This window comes from Malaclemys terrapin, chromosome 2 (genome assembly GCF_027887155.1).
Source record: "Malaclemys terrapin pileata isolate rMalTer1 chromosome 2, rMalTer1.hap1, whole genome shotgun sequence".
NCBI lineage: Eukaryota > Metazoa > Chordata > Testudines > Emydidae > Malaclemys > Malaclemys terrapin.
In genome coordinates this window covers 100,510,884-100,528,304 of record NC_071506.1, presented here as the reverse complement: position 1 = coordinate 100,528,304, position 17,421 = coordinate 100,510,884, and the positions used below count along the sequence as shown (strand labels likewise).

General features: G+C 39.2%; 1 protein-coding gene across 3 annotated transcripts in view; it reads left to right on the top strand.

Annotated features, from left to right (window-relative positions):
- The window catches only part of ZNF516 (zinc finger protein 516), a 134,582-nt gene that overhangs the window by 36,470 nt on the left and 80,691 nt on the right, over positions 1-17,421 (top strand). The gene's annotated exons all lie outside the window — the stretch shown is intronic.

The window sequence follows — 17,421 nt, the reverse complement described above, 5'->3', positions numbered from 1 at the left end:
TGGAGGAGTTTAGTTTTATTCTGGGGGCTGGATGAGATGAATGGATGTTTTCCATCCATTAGCAGTGCCCACTGATGAATGGAGAAACTTTGACTGTTTGAAAAGATGAAGCTTGAGTCCATAATGATAATTTGCACTTAATTATTATTGGAAGTCAGATAGTACATTTGGCACTGTATAAAACAATTCAGAGTCCTTGCTCTGAGGAATTTACATCCTACCTAGACTGTGGCAATACAGTCTAGCCATATATTACACGCTGGAAGAAGCACCAAACCTGATGTGATGGATCTTGTTTTGGAGGAAGACTTCATGTAAGAAATGTGTTTTAAGGAAGTATTAGAATGATGGAAAAGAGGTTATTTGGTGCCACAGGGGAAAGGTCATTGTAAATGCAGTGTAAAAATATGTGAGGACATGAATGGGAGAACTGTACAAAAGATGCATTAGGGAGGAAACTGGAGTGGACCTTAAGCAGCACAAAAGGGAATAAGACAAAATGAGAACAGAGATTTAGGTAGGATGGAGTTTTGCAGGGACTATAAGCGGAAGAAAGGAAGCTTGAACTTTTGATATGCAAGACATTTGAATGGGGTAGTGGCATGATCGGATTGATATGAGAGTAGAATGATTTTAGCAGCAGCATTTTGAATAGATCCAAGGGGAACAAGATGAGAACAGGGAGGCCAGAGAAGCTGAAGAGAGAAATTGTTGTTGGCCTTGGGGACGTTGAAGATATAGTACTGTTTTCATCAGTGATGAAGGAGGAAGACAGTTCAGAAGCTTAATTTTAGATATTAAATTCGAGATAGGCAGTTGGATACATAGGCTGGAAAAAAATAGTGGGGGCTCAGCACCCACCAGTCACAGCTGTTTGGCGGCACCACCCATCAGCTGATTGGGGGTGCTGCCCATCAACTATTTGGCAGTTCTGGGAGGGGTTTGAGGGAGGGCGGAGACCAGTGAGCAGTGGGTGGAGGCCTTGGGGAGGGGGGCAGAGCAAGGGCAGGGCCTCTGGGGCGGAGCAGGGGTGGGAAGAGGTAGAGCAAAGGTGGGGCAGATATGGGAGCGGGGCCTCGGGGTGGAGCACCCCTGGGGAAAAGTCTATGGTTGGAAATCTAGATGGGGTTGACAGAGAGGTATTCATGGATATGCTGAGTTGGCAGAAAGGAGGGATTTGTTATGGGGGGGGGGGAAGAGAGAGAGATTTAGAAGGAAAGTGCCTTGTTTCAGGAAGGCATGTAAGCAAGTGTTTAAGTGTTTTTTCCTGAATAGGGATGCTTTTCTGAATTGGGACCAGGAGGCAGTAGTTGAAACAGTATGAGTGGATAAGATTCCTTAGGAAGAGCATAGAACAGGGGTAGGCAACCTATGGCACGAGTGCCAAAGGCGGCACGCGAGCTGATTTTCAGTGGCACTCACACTGCCCGGGTCTTGGCCACTGGTCTGGGGGCTCTGCATTTTAATTTAATTTTAAATTAAGCTTCTTAAACATTTTAAAAACCTTATTTACTTTACATACAACAATAGTTTATTTATATATTATAGACTTATAGAAAGAGATCTTCTAAAAACATTAACATGTATGACTGGCACGCGAAACCATAAATTAGAATGAATAAATGAAGACTCGGCACACCGCTTCTGAAAGGTTGCCGACCCCTGGCATAGAAGAAGAAGAGGAGGGAACTACTCCTGAGGATATGAATAGATTATGGGAGAGGAGAGGAGGAGGAGCTTCCTAATGAGGCACTCAGAAGAGTTGGAAGAACTGAGAAAGCAGAATCACAAAAACAGAGGGAAAAGGAGTGATCAACAATGTCCTGAAAAAGAATAATTCTAGTGAAGGGGTCCTTAGACTTGGGCAGGATGAGGATGTGAGTTACAATTTCAGAAGTGTAGAGAAAGTGGATGCTGAAGGCAGAGACAATCCAAGAGGGGTTTAGTGGACAGGAAGGGGAAGCAGCAAGTACATATGGCACAGTCAGTAAGCTTGGGGGGCAAAGGGATGAGGAATACCGGGTGGCAGCTGGATAGGATTGTGGGTCACAGGAACGTTTCTTAGGGTAAGGGCTATGGGGGCCTGCTTTGAAAACTGATGGAAATAAGCTAAGAGTGTTTTGCATGCTTGAGACAAAGGAGGATACATACTAAAATGGAAGGTTCCCCTACATAGATACTTCTATAAGAAAAACACTTTCTATTGGTGAAGAACAGTACTATATTAGTCATTCTGTTAAGTTCTCAGTTCTGGTGATAAGAGCGTTTTAGAAACTCGGTATGGGGTGTGGTCACATTTCTAAAAGTGGATAGTTAAAAATCTAACTACAGTGTTACTGTAACATATTTCATGGTGTTTGCACTTTTTACTCATTAATGTTTAGTGTGTTGTCATGTGCGCGATACCAATTTATCGCCAAGGCAAACAATCAGATATATCCAAGAAAGTGCAGTTTTACTTTACGCAAGAACTTGGACAGTGGACTTATTATTTGGCTTATTTGCTTTCCTTTGTGAGTGGCAATATCAGAATGTTTTGTGGCAGATGTTGAGAATCAGGTACTCTGGTAGAGTCAAAATGAACAAAGCACAGGTCATGGGGTGGTAAGCATAGGGGCTTAAATCTCTCCTTTGCCTAATCCTGATCCTGGTTCTGTTCAGTGTACAGCTCTTCCTACTGCTCCAACTTATCGTGGCCATTAGGAGCCACAGGAGGCCAAAAATGCAGCCCAAGATTGGCCTGGTGTATGGCTGACCTACCCATGCCCCCTTTCCTTCTGCTGACAGCAGAGAGGGTGCATGGTTTAAGAGCCCTTGACTATTTCAGGATCGTTCCTGCACTTGGGTAATCTTCCTTGGTCAAGTTCTGGCAGTGCAGTGCAAAGCCACTTCATTGCACATGAGGACCTGGTCCATAGATTTAATAGTCTTTGAATAAACAATCTTCTGCTGCACCACCTGTGCTGTGTACAGTCTTTCAGAATCTTCGTCTGTTTCCTAGCAATATATTGCACTTCTGTTCACATTCAGATATTTGGACTGGGAAAATGAGAAAGAGAGAGACTGTGTGTTGGAGGTGGACTGCTGTGTGTGTGTGTGTGTGTGTGTGTATATATATATGTATGTATGTATGTATGTATGTATATGTGTTGGAGCTGCAGTTCAAAGGATGTTCAGGAGAGAACAATTTGGATAAAATGTTCCTTAAGAACATATTTATAAGCAACTGATAGGATTCCTGTTTATCTCATTCCTTGACCCTTTTCAGTGATGTTCTGCGTAAATAGTTTAGCACTTTATACCAAAATAAGACAGACTAGACTGATAGCTGAAAAGTTTGATTTCAGGTTCAGTTTCTCCTCTCCAGGGTTTATTGTGGCTGGGAGCTTTACAATTCAAAAATTGTCAACTTGTGTTTCAAATGTATTTGGTATACAGGACTCTCACTTTACACATTTTCCCCCTTTATGATAATAAATAAATAATGCCCCTGTTGTATAAGCAACTCATACAATGCAGTAACTTTGTTTTGGTTACACAAGCTAGAGATGAAATGTTTGCTTTTCTAGACTAACAATGATAGAACAGTGCAAGGTTCAGTATATTTCATAATTTGATTTTAAACATGCATTATGTTGAAAGCGCTCATATGCTCTAATGATGGGAGCTATAGATAACCCTAAAATAGATTGATTAGATAATAAAACAACAATAGGTGATTCTTGGGTTTTGAAAACTACCATTGAACCCAGGAACTCGCAATGACTCATTAAATCACTAGTAATCACAGATATCTTACCAACTAATGCTCATAAAATAATTATATTGTACTTGTCAGTAATGGCTCTTTGTAAATATACACTGATATATCACTCATTTTAGCTGCAGATGCAAGTGAGCGTCTGAGGTACTATATACATTTAGCAATAACTAGGTCAAGTTACAGTCTTTTGAAAGTGCTGGATGTCTCCAAATTCGTATGCTCAGGGTCTGATTTATCACTGTTACTCCAGGTAATTCAGTTGAAACCAAAATTGGTATAAAATAGAAATAAGGCAGTGGAGCATCCTATACATATAGGGCCAGATTCCCCGCTTGTGTAAATTTGTGGAACTTGGTTGTCTTCAATGGAGCAACAGTGATTTACAGTAGCTGGGGATCTTGATCCATAGAGCATATAAGAAATGTTTGTGTTTGGAAGGGGGGCATACAATGAACATTTGACATTCATAATATGTTGATTGATGTAGTACAAATGATCATCAAAAATATTAACTACAAGATCAGATTAAAAAATCTCAGAAAAATAGACCAATTTTGTACTTTTTGAAAAGCTTATTGTAAAAAACTTTCAAGAAAACTGATAATGTGTTTTTGGTGCTGTGTATTCTGAGATTAGATTTTTATGTTGACTTTCTGTGCTAAATAGTGCTACCTCAGAAGGTAATGTTTAACTGAATGTTTTTATAGTTTACTGCACATAATTATCTCTCTTTATATTCTAGGCCACAGTTCTTTCTTTTTGATTATGGGTTTTTTTTTTTTTTAAAGCTCTTTCACAAAATGGAACTTTGAAAGAGATAATAATGGCAGTCAAGGAATTTGTTTGTCTTTTGCAGTTTCTGGTCTAATAATAAGTGGAAAAAGTAAACTAACAGCTTGCCACTGCTGCTTTGTGACTTGAAACATCTTTTTTTTTATTACACCCAAGATTTAATAGCTAATCAAACAACAACATTGTAATCTTAAATCTGTTAACAAGTTACTGGCTGGCAATAACTCGATATGGTAGAATCATTATTTTGTGTTTATTTGAGCAATAGGACATATTAGGTGTGAGGGTTACTGATTATTACCTTGAATTTCTTAATTCTTTCTGCATAGCTTATCTCGTGGTAACTTATCTTAGAAATAGCCCTGTAACTTCTGTTAACCTGCTGTAAACATAATTGCAGTTATTATTATTATTTATTATTAATTTTTCACTGTGTTGTAATATATGGTTCTTTGCATTCAGGGATGCAGCATGCTTTTATTGGGTAAGTCATTATTGTTATGTATGTATATAGTACATCTGACCTTGCTGTAGCCAGGTCATCAACATATATTATAAATAGTGTGACCAGATAGCAAGTGTGAAAAATTGGGACTGGGGGTGGGGGGTAAGAGGTGCCTATATAAGAAAAAAAAACCCAAAATCAGGACATCTGGTCACTCTGATTATAAATCATTAGATCCAGTTCCCCATTGGTGTAACTGCTAGTGGCATTAGGGAGGGATTTGGCCCACTGTGACATGCTATTGTTTCATTTTAGTTTGTAACTGGTACACATGTTTCTATGCCACTAAAGTCTTGACTCTTGATGGCACAATGTTTTTCCATTTTCAGTCGGAGATCCAGATTCTCAGGTGATGCAAATCATTGTAGCTCCGCTGATGCCAGTGGAGCTTTTCTGATTTACATCAGCTGAGGATCTGGCCCTTAATGTGTACATGTGTTCACTACATTTATATTGGGCAAATCTGAGAGGCAATAGTAAGAAAGTGTGTGTATATGGTGTATCAACGGAACTACAACAATTTACACAAGCTAAGGATCTGGCCCCTATTTTTCTACAGTAAGTGCAAAAATAATAAAATATTTTATTTTCAACCATGGTGCTGCAAATATCAGCCTATCTATAGTACTTTTATGCACTTAAAAAAACATCTAAAGTAAAACATGAAAATACTCCTCCTAAGCAACTTTGTATCAGCATTCAGGCTGACAAATTTTGGACCTATACAATTTAAAATGGCCAAGTTATAAACCCTTGTAAGTTGGGTTTATAATGGAAGTCCTGATAAGATAACATTAACTACAAAGCAGTATTGGGTGCGGTAAAAATTCTGTGCATGTTTTATTCACACACATGCATGAATAGACAGCATCAATGGCATTGATTGGAATAAGAAAATACTATACAGTATTTAGGTGGATTTGCTCCTATTTGGGAATGAATTGTTTTATTTTTGCTTTGATATCAGATTTGGGGAGTCTTTTTTCTCCCCTCTTTTAGTTTCAGTACAGAACATAATAAAGTGGCTTCCTTCAGTGGGGTTTAGCAAAATAGGAAACGGGTACATTAATGTCCAAAAGTGAAGTAAAGTGGACTCTTTTCCAAGGCATTTATTAAAATTTAAAATGTTTATATTCAAAATTAGAAATGATTTCTATAACACACCAAAATATCTGCTTTTGACTTCCTAATATAGATCATTAATGACCCTAGGAAAAAACCCACATCTGCACTGGTTCAGTTCTTGGCCTTTCTAGGTCTAATCAATAATCACATTGTGTATTCAGCTGTCTATTTTTTTTTTTCTCCTGTGAGGTCAAATTTAACTATTAGTCTTTATATTTCAGAAGAAGGACATAGACTGCCTTATGCATAATAATATTGGTCTCAGTGTTTCCTTCTGAGTCTAAATTGTTATACCTTCACCAAATGAGTAACTGTTAAAAGGTGTATTTCTATTTAAATATTTTATCTGAAATTTAAGATGCTCTTTTCCACTCCTCTGCTGTGTACAGAATCTTTGGAAAACTCTAGGAAAGTATGTTAATCATGAATGCAAAAAAGTTTGCTCTAGTTTTAATGTACACAAGGAGATTTAAACTGATCATTGCTCTTGTGTACTGCGGAATGCGAAAGTGGCAACAAGAGGTAAATAGTTGCAATGGTTCTTGCTGGACGATAACACAGCTGCTGCAGTAAAGCCATGTTATGGTCTACTAGTCACATTTGGGCAGTCACCTGTAATTCAAATTTCGTATTTAGTTTGGATTAGAAAATAAATTAAAGAAAGCCATTAGATTTATATATTGTTTATTTTCTTCTCCTGGAAGATTTATGCCTTTTCTATTTTGTCCTGTAGCCAGAAAAAGGATTCTTGAAAGTGGCTTGCCTTTAAAATAAACTTTTTTTAAATTTTAGACTGTAATATAGTGGTCTTAAGTAACTGTCTTAAAATAAGGGGGTTATTGTAGTCAATTAAGTCTTGTGATGGTGGCGTTTTGTGATTTTGTGTGTGTGTATATATATGTATGTATGTTGTTTTTTCCATGGAATTATTACTGATATTAGTTCCCTTTTATTTGTTTCTTCATGTTAGAGTGGAAATGTAGTTTGTTCATAATGGATTATTGATTGGTCTGAGAACAGCAGAAGCCCCAAGGCCTTGTCATCAATGGTACTTACTCTCCCAGTAGTGAATGCATCACTTCATGCAGCTATTTGGGACCCGTGTCTGTGGAATATAAGCCTGTAATTGTTAATCTTGTTCAGAACAGTTTTTAGGGAGAGGAACTCTTTATTGTTGTTGTGGTCCCCCCCCCCCATTTGTTCAAAGAATAGTCCCTTTGTTTTGGTAGTAAAATAAGCTTGTCCAGGATGTTAATGATGTATTTTAATTCATTGCTTATAATACTACAGTGTAACTAATAAAGAACATTTCTTTGTCTCCAAGAGGACAAACATGCACAGTACACTGAAACACAAAATATGTACTGAGTGGGTGACAGCCCTGTGTTTCTCAACATACCCTGTAGCAGTGCACAAGAATAACCTTTTCATAGAACTGCTTCTTTAGAAAGCGCTAAAAACTGGGTTATGGACTTTTTTATTGTTCTTCTGGTTTTTGGTTTGACACACATCACCTCTTTGCAGATACCTAAGCCTTTTCAGCATTAGGTGTCTTTATTATCTTTTTATATATATTTACACACACACACACACACACACACACACACACACACACACACACACACACACACACACACACACACACACACACACACACTCTGCACTCCATTTATAAGAATCACTGATATGAGAATCAACCGCATATAGTGATCAAACCCGCTGGGACAAAATCATTCCTATACTATACTCCGCTTATAAGACTCAGATAATCCAGGATGGAAGTGATTCTTATAAAAGGAGTGCACTGTGTGTGTGTGTATGTGTATGTGTATGTGTATATATATGTATGTGTGTGTGTGATAAATATATAAAAAGATATACACACTTTCATTTGCTAAGGGTGTGGTGCTGATTCAGAATGGCCTGACTCTGCTTTCTGAGGCCTGGCTGTCCATTTGAGGCCTGCTGTGGAATGTCATTAGATCAGAGCAGGAGAGAGACGTAAACTTATGACATAGTCAAAGAAGCTCAAAATAATGTGTCAGTGTTAGAACTGCAAATTTTTCAACACAAAAGGAATAGACTCTTCAGCTTCAGGGGAGAAAAGAACAGAGCTATTAACAAATACAGTAAAATGCTACTCTAGGATTTAAATACAAAGATATAAGCAAGTTGAAGTAAACTTGAGTAATAGAAATGCCTGGTTTATTTTTCTAGCAGCTTTTTTAACTCTCTCATTTCCAGTCCTCTGTGGCAATTTTGGAAGGTTTAAACAACCTCAAGAGATGTGGTGTTAGGATTTCTGCTTTAAATAATTAAATACTTTTAAAAATTAGGAAGTCTTCCTTTATAACTGGTTCAGTTTTTTGGATAGCTTTTTGGCAGAATTAACATAGACAGCTCTCAGAAAATCAATGCAAAGTCATGCTGCCTTTACCTAGTGCTGGTTTACTTTGTAGGCCACAGAATGCCAGGATTTCCTGTGAATTCAAGGGTAGGTTTACTATTTAAAGACACACACTTTCTTCCATGCTCCATCTTGGTCGAAAGAATGTTATCTGCTGAAAACAGAGTAAAAGGGATATAGACAAATGAAGCTGTCCATAAAAGGACTAAAGAAGGCATTTTCAGTAGGACTTTTGCCCAAGTAAGAACAGCAGGATCATGACATTGATCAAAACAATATAAAACTAACCATTGTAATGTTCTTGCAGAAGACTCTAAATTCTGCTATGAAATCAATGGGGATGCATAGGTGTGAGGCCTATAATGTGGGAGTATTTCAGTAGTCTAGTATCATTGAGGCTGCAATGCTGCAAAATGGTGGAAATTTCTCACTCTATCTCTTATCCCCTGTTTTTAGATACTTGAGTTGTCTTTTTCTCTTACAGTGAATGCCCTTGAATATAAAAGTCTTTTAGCTGTCTAATTTGAGCTTCCTGAAAACTGGAAGGCATGGTTGCTGAGTTATCACTCTTTTGATACATACTCCTTCTTCACCTGAACATACTTATATTTGCTGTGTACTATTGCTCCGTCACCAGGAGGATCCCTTCTTCACACAATCATGTGCCAGCATTTGTTGTTGTTGGAGAAGTGTACTGGAGTGATGATCTGCATTATATCCAGAATCCTCTAGGACAGTGGGTCTCAAACTTTTTTTACTGTAGACCCCTTTCACACAGCAAGTCTCTGAGTGTGATTTCCCCCTTATAAATTAAACACACTTTTAAATATATTTAATACCATTATAAATGCTAGAGGCAAGCGGGGTTTGGGGTGGAGCTTGACAGCTCGTGACCCCCCATGTAATAACCTCGCGACCCCCTATGCGGTTCCGACCCCCAGTTTGAGAAACCCTGCTCTAGGAGACACGATGAGCAACATTTCTACAATGGATTCTGTGCTCCTTTCATCCAGGGCTTGGAATTCACATATCTGAATTGAAAATGTCTTCTTGCTTGAAAAAATTCACTGTAACTTCCCATATCTAATTCTTTTCTGCAATTTTTCTTGCCATTTGAGACCTGTCCCTTCATGTAATGTATGGTCAGTACAGTCCACATAATACAGTTTTTAATAGACTTGTTCACAGTTTCAGGATGTGGTAAAAGAAGTAAATAACCTATCTATCTAAGCTTTTTGAAACATTTGGCCGTATGTAAATATTTTATAATGATCAGCCATGAATTTGGGGTTAGATTTCATATCTACTCCAGTGTTTTACTTTTTTCCCCACCCCGCATCAGTTTCTTAACTTATTTTTCAGAAATATTTTATTTTTCATTAATTCTTTCCTGGCTGGCACAAAAGGGCTGTAATGGTCGTCTAATTGGCCAGCTGAGAAATCTCCACCATGTAGCCAAATACCTTCATCCTCTGCTCCCAGCATGTATAGGTAGCATGGTGAGCAGAAGTGTGTGTGTCTGGAGAGTTGCTGCTGGCATCATTGAGGCCCTGTGTGACAGAGCAGGGAGTGGGGAGGATTGACCTGGGGATGTCACAGGGGAGTTTTACTGGGACTGTCTGCATTGGGGATGGGATAGCAGGGGGTGACTTCACTTGAGCCTGTAACTTGAGCCAGGAGGGGAGTTGGGGCCAGGTGGACAAATGCTGGAGGAGGAGCTGGGGGAAGGCTGGGTGAGACTGCTGGAGTGGGTTTCAGTTTGGGGAAATGGAGGGAACCCCAAGGCTGGGGTCTAAGCTCCCTGCTCTCCCCCCCCCATTCCCCCCACCCCTGAGGGACCTGACTGAGGGGTCCTGGTTGTACCTACAAGCTCTGTTTGGGACTGTGTTCCTGTCATCTAATAAACCTTCCATTTTACTGGCTGGCTGAGAGTCACGGTGAATCACAGGAAGTGAGGGTGCAGGGCCCTGACTTCCCCACACTCCGTGACATCCTGATCCTGCATATATTTACCCAAATGCTTAACTTTAAACACATGACTTATGGCAATGGCACAACTCAACTGCATAGTTAAGCCCATGCGTATGTGTTGGTAGGGCAGAGGGTCTAGAGCAACTTTGGAGCAAGCTGTAAGTAGGATTGGGGACGGTAGGGGAGCTCAGTGGTGGTGTAATGTCAGCCTTACCCTAGATTCCATACCAAATACAGCTCAGCTGGTCCCAAGGATCAGGGCCTTTAAATCTATTTTAAAACAGTAACACTGGTCTACAATTTTTGAGAAGTCGTCTGCTTCAGAGATAAAATGTGCTATTTATTATGTATTTTGATGTGCTGAATTCAAATATGACAATTAAAACAACTGGCTACTGTTTCTAAGATAGGGTTATATAAATAAAATTTATTATGAAACAAAAGGCAAAAAACTATTATGTACATAGTTTAGTCCTATTCAGTATCTACTCAGCGCTTCTTGGCTTGTCTCTTGTATTCATTAAATGGAGCATCTCTTGTCACTGTCCAGCAATAGTCTGCAAGCATTGATGGGCTCCATTTGCCCTGATAGCGTTTCTCTATTGTTGCAATGTCCTGGTGAAATCGCTCGCCGTGCTCATCGCTCACTGCTCTGCAGTTCGGTGGAAAAAAATCTAGATGAGAGTGCAAAAAATGTATCTTTACTGACATGTTGCAACCAAGGCTTTTGAATGCCTTGAGGAGGTTTTCCACCAACAACCTGTAGTTGTCTGCCTTGTTGTTTCCGAGAAAATTTATTGCCACTAACTGGAAGGCTTTCCATGCCGTCTTTTCCTTGCCACGCAGTGCATGGTCAAATGCATCATCTCGAAGAAGTTCACGAATCTGAGGACCAACAAAGACACATTCCTTTATCTCAGCTTCACTTAACCTTTGAAATTTTCCATGGAGGTACTTGAAAGCTGCTTGTGTTTTGTCAATGGCCTTGACAAAGTTCTTCATCAGACCCAGCTTGATGTGTAAGGGTGGTAACAAAATCTTCTTTGATTCAACAAGTGGTGGATGCTGAACACTTTTCCTCCCAGGCTCCAATGGCTGTTGGAGTGGCCAGTCTTTCTTGATGTAGTGGGAATCTCTTGCACGACTATCCCATTCACAGAGAAAACAACAGTACTTTGTGTATCCAGTGTGCAGACCAAGCAAGAGAGCAACAACCTTCAAATTGCCACAAAGCTGCCACTGATGTTGGTCATAGTTTATGCACCTCAAAAGTTGTTTCATGTTGTCATAGGTTTCCTTCATATGGACTGCATGACCAACTGGAATTGATGGCAAAACATTGCCATTATACAGTAAAACAGCTTTAAGACTCGTCTTCGATGAATCAGTGAACAGTCTCCACTCATCTGGATCTTGAACAATGTTGAGGGCTGCCATCACACCATCAATGTTGGTGCAGGCTACAAGATCACCTTCCATGAAGAAGAATGGGACAGGATCCTTTCGACGGTCACGGAACATGGAAACCTTAACATCACCTGCCAGGAGATTCCACTGCTGTAGTCTGGAGCCCAACAGCTCTGCCTTACTCTTGGGTAGTTCCAAATCCCTGACAAGGTCATTCAGTTCACCTTGTGTTACGAGGTGTGGTTCAGAGGAGAAGGATGGGAGAAAATGTGGGTCCTGTGACATTGATGGTTCAGGACCAGAAGTTTCATCCTCTTCCTCTTCCTCGTCTGACTCAAGTGAGAAAGATTCTGGTGCATCAGGAACCGGCAGTCCTTCTCCGTGGGGTACTGGGCGTATAGCTGATGGAATGTTTGGATAATGCACAGTCCACTTTTTCTTCTTTGACACACCTTTCCCAACTGGAGGCACCATGCAGAAGTAACAATTGCTGGTATGATCTGTTGGCTCTCTCCAAATCATTGGCACTGCAAAAGGCATAGATTTCCTTTTCCTGTTCAACCACTGGCGAAGATTTGTTGCACAAGTGTTGCAGCATATGTGTGGGGCCCACCTCTTGTCCTGATCTCCAATTTTGCAACCAAAATAAAGGTGATAGGCTTTCTTAACCATAGTGGTTATACTGCGCTTTTGTGATGCAAAAGTCACTTCCCCACAAACATAGCAGAAGTTATCTGCACTGTTCACACAAGTACGAGGCATCTCTACTCACTTGGGCTAAACAGAAATGTGTCCCTTTGCAAAATCAAACACTGACAAATAAGAGAGCACGACACTGTATGATTTCTAGAGCTGATATAGGGCAATTTGTTCAGCAGAGTGATGTAAGCTTCGTTATGATTGCATCATCCATGACTTCTAGGAATAACATGATGCAATTCATTTCATGTATGACGCAATACCAGCTTCAGATTGCATCATTCATTGTTTTGCCTAAAAAGCAAGTACTGTCCAAACCCAGTCATAGATTTATTCATAGATCCAGTCAAAGATGTATTTTAGTCATTTCTGGTTTAAATTGAGATCCCTTCCCTTTATAACTCACTTATCCTCCGCCGTTCCCAAGTCAAGGGTCGTGTATACTGACCCAATAGCATATCTTGAATACTAGAGCCAATCAACAATTTTAAGCATCATTTTCATTCTCAGTGACCCAGAATTAGTAAAGTTTAACTACATTTATTTCAGAAGCATTTTAGCTGTAGAGCAGTGTAATCAACCGTAGTGAGTTAAAAGCTGGTGGCTTCCACCTATTGCACCAGGCTAAGTGTTGAGCGAAACAGTTAGTCACTAATAATCTGAATGTTAACTGAAGCGTCCAAGCGTAGTTTTTTCTTTTTCTTTTTTGATTCAGTCTTGAGGCATTGAAGCATTCTTTTCAAAGTTGATATTTTCATTTTGAATTCACCATTTCCTCCCTTCTTGGTGGAGAACAGCATTGTTGTTCTGCAAAGAGTCCTTCTAGCAATGTGACAATCAGCATAGCACTCAAACAGTTAGATGAGAGATTCTGAGATTGTTCATCTACAATATGTGTGTGTACTGGGCATTCAGCCTTCCAAAGCCTGCATGTGACACAATGAGCCAGCCTCTATACAATAAAGGAAGAAGGATTTTGGGTGAGAATTACTTTACAAGACATGAGAGTATCTTGGTAATTAAGTCTAGGCTCTAGAGTGCATGTTATGATTTTATTTTATAAGTAACCATTTTGTTTCCAATACTTTTACTTGCTTCTGTTTGAATCGCTATGCTGTGTTTAATACACTTACACTTGTTTTCAGTATAAACATTGTGGCAGGTTGGATCACAGAAACCCCCTTGGGATGGATGTGCTGAGACTACTTCTAACTCGTTTTCCCTGCCAGCTTGGGACTCCAGAATGCTGCCTGTTTGAGCCAGACACGCTAGCCTGCTATAAACCCAGACCCAGGTCTGAACAACGTCCCCCAAAAGCTGCAGGTTTAACTGAAAACAGTTTAAGAAGTGTTCCTGTCTCCAGGACTCAGATACCCAGCTCCCAATGGGATCCAACCCCCAAATAAATCCATTTTACCTTATATAAAGCTTGTACAGGATAAACTCATAAATTGTTCACCCTCTATAACACTGATAGAGAGATATGCACAGTTGGTTGCCGTCCCCAGGGATTAATACATATTCTGGGTTAATTAATAAGTAAAAAGTGATTTTATTCAATACAAAAAGTAGAATTTAAGTGGTTCCAAGTAATAAGACAGAACAAAGTGAATTACCAAGCAAAATAAAATAAAACACACAAGTCTAAACCTAATACAGTAAGAAAGCTGAATATAGATAAAATCTCACCCTCAGAGATGTTTCAATAAGCTTCTTTCACAGACTGGACACCTTCCTAGTCTGGCCACAATCCTTTTCCCCTGGTACAGCCATTGTTCCAGCTCAGGTGGTAGCTAGGGGATTTCTCATGATTGCAACCCCCTTTGTTCTGTTCTACCCTCTTATATATCTTTTGCACGAGGCGAGAATCCTTTGTCCCTCTCTGAGTTCCCACCCCTCCTTCTAAATGGAAAAGCACCAGGTTAAAGATGGATTCCAGTTTAGGTGAGGTGATCACATGTCACTGTAAGACTTCATTGCCCACCTGCCAGTACACAGATATACAGGAAGACTTGCAAGTAGACAGAGCTATCATTAGTCAATTGTCCGGGTTAATGGGAGCCATTAAGATTCCAAACCACCATTAATGGCCCACACTTTGCATAACTACGATAGGACCTCAGAGTTATATTTCATATTTCTAGTTTCAGATACAAGAGTGATATATTTGTATAAATAGGATGACCACACTCAGGAGATTATAAGCTTTGTAATGATACCTTACAAGAGACCTTTTGCATGAAGCTATTCCAGTTACATTATATTCACACTCATTAGCATATTTTCATAAAATCATATAGAGTGCAACATCACTAACATATTTGAGTGCTCTGAGTTAAGTGGAGCAATTAACTGAGGTGGAATTGATAAGCTAAGATGTGTTGTTTCTTTGGAAACAGTGAATCTGTGAATACTGGGGGTGGGGTCTCTTGTGAATCAGGGGCTGGACATTCCAAGGAAGTGATCAAAGGGCTCAAGGGCTAGGGTGTCCTAATTGTTAACCTGTAGAGTGACTGCAGGGCTTGTAAGGCCTGAAGGGAAATGCTTGGGTTGCTTGTGGCAGGTGTCGTCAGGGAGCTGACCCATGATAGGCACAAACATGGCTTCCTCACACTAAGGGCAGGTGGTAGCGAGGTTCCTCACAGCCCTAGGTATCCTGGAGAAGCATCCCAGTAACCAAGGGCCAGATTTTCAAAGGTGTGTAGGTTCCTAAAGATGAAGATAGGTGCCTACTGAGATTTTTCAAAAGTGCCTAAGCAGGTTAGGCACCCTACTCCCATTGAAATTAATAAAGAGTTAGGCACATAGCCTGCATAGGTGGTAATCTGAAACTCTTGATTCAACAAACTGGTCTGGAAATTTCCTGAGAACAGGTTTTCCCTTTACTTGGTCCCTGTCCAACATACCATTTTGACACTGCTTCCAGGCTTAGAAAAATTAAAAATAATAGGGCAATGAGTTTGAAGCTCAGGAAAAGTTTGGTTATGGTTCAAGTTGGGTTGTTAATTTATTTGAACTGCTTCGCTCATTATTGCCCTATGTGGGGTTTTTCTGGCTTGTTTGTACTTTTGGTACATCTTTCTGGTTCCCATTATTCATTTAGCCAAGCATGTGTCTTGTGGGGCTGTTCCTCAACTCAGTCCTAAACTGCTAATTTCAAGGATCAGCAGTTCAGACGCTGTCTTTGCAAACTTGTTGCTCAGTTAGACATTTTAGCTCTTGATCGAATGTGATTTTCCCCTGATAAAGTAGTACATTAGTTCTGGACGTAGTCATAATATAAAAATGTTTTATTTGAAAGAAATGAATTTGAGAAGTGTTTCTTGGAGATATTTGTAGTTGTATTGGTCCTTGAGGAAAAGGTAGATGCTTACCTCTTAAAACTATAAACAGCTAGTAACCAAAATTAATTACCCTGAAGATCTAAACTGAATTGTTTTTCAGAAAATGAAAAGTTAGATTAGCTTAAAAATAATTAGTGTTATTACCAGGGAATGTAACTGAGTGCCTGAGATGAATAATGTAATTATTTTAGATTGTGTTAGATTTATGATGTTATTCATGGTCAGACTACATGTTTTCACTTCCCAGTTCAGAATAATCTGAGATGAACAAAGTGACAAGGCCTTAGACTTTGCAACTGTAAATCTGTTTCTTTGATTTTTGCATCAGAAGTCTCCAGTGAAAAGTGTGGATGTGTGGATGTAGTTGTGGTGTTTAGATCTGGCCACATCTTAAGAAATTGCTTTCTTTTCTTACTACCAAAGAAATGGATTGACTCCGTCCATTAGTGATTTCAATATTCTTTCTTTCAGATAGAACTTGCTGTTCAAACTGATTAAGGGGGCTAGAAATAACTAAGAAACTTTTAATTTGTATTTATAAGGGGACTGAAAAAGCTTATTTTATAATGTTAATAATGTTGTTTCTCTTTTTGTGTGTGTTCAGGGTGGTGGGTTGGTGGGGAAATACATCTTGTGTAGCTGAGATAAATAAGGGACCCAGTTTTAAAGATGGTTATTACTATATATACTGTCATGCAACAGCTTTTAAAATTCCATTTGTTCATCACTGACCAATGTGATTTTAAAACTAAGGCCCTGCTTCAGCAAAGCATTTAAACACATGCTTACCTTTAAGTTCCGTTGACATAACTTTAACCACCATTAACATCAGTGAGCATTTAAGCACATGCTTATTTACTTTGAATTGGGGCCTAAGTCTTGGATCAGCATTTTTTTTCATACTGGATGTCCAACAGAAAATCATCTTTAAATATACAGAATACTTTGTCAATCTCTGTATTCTAGTTTCCCTTTTAATCAAAATGTGAAGTGCACTGCAGTCTGTTTTCCTGTTACATGAATTACATCCCACATCAAGCACAGCGGAACTGCCCGAAATACAATTTAATGTAATTTTCAAGAGTGATACAATATTCTATAAAGAAAGTCTCCAGAAAAGTCTTTTATCTCTGGGCAAGCAAATATTTTTAAATGAAATTATAAATGACTATAAAGCCACAGATTTAAAGTGTAACAACCACTTCAAGAAATGGTTTCTTAATGTAAAATATATATACACAGAGACATAGACACTCTCTCTCTCTCTCTCTCTCTCTCGGTTTTGAAATAAGAAATATAGGAATGTTTAAAAATGGATTTTCCCTGTTGTTGAGACTTTATTCATACTATTTTGGGGGGGGCACACACCTCTTTTAAACCATGATGTCCTTTATCTCTGTATAAGTAA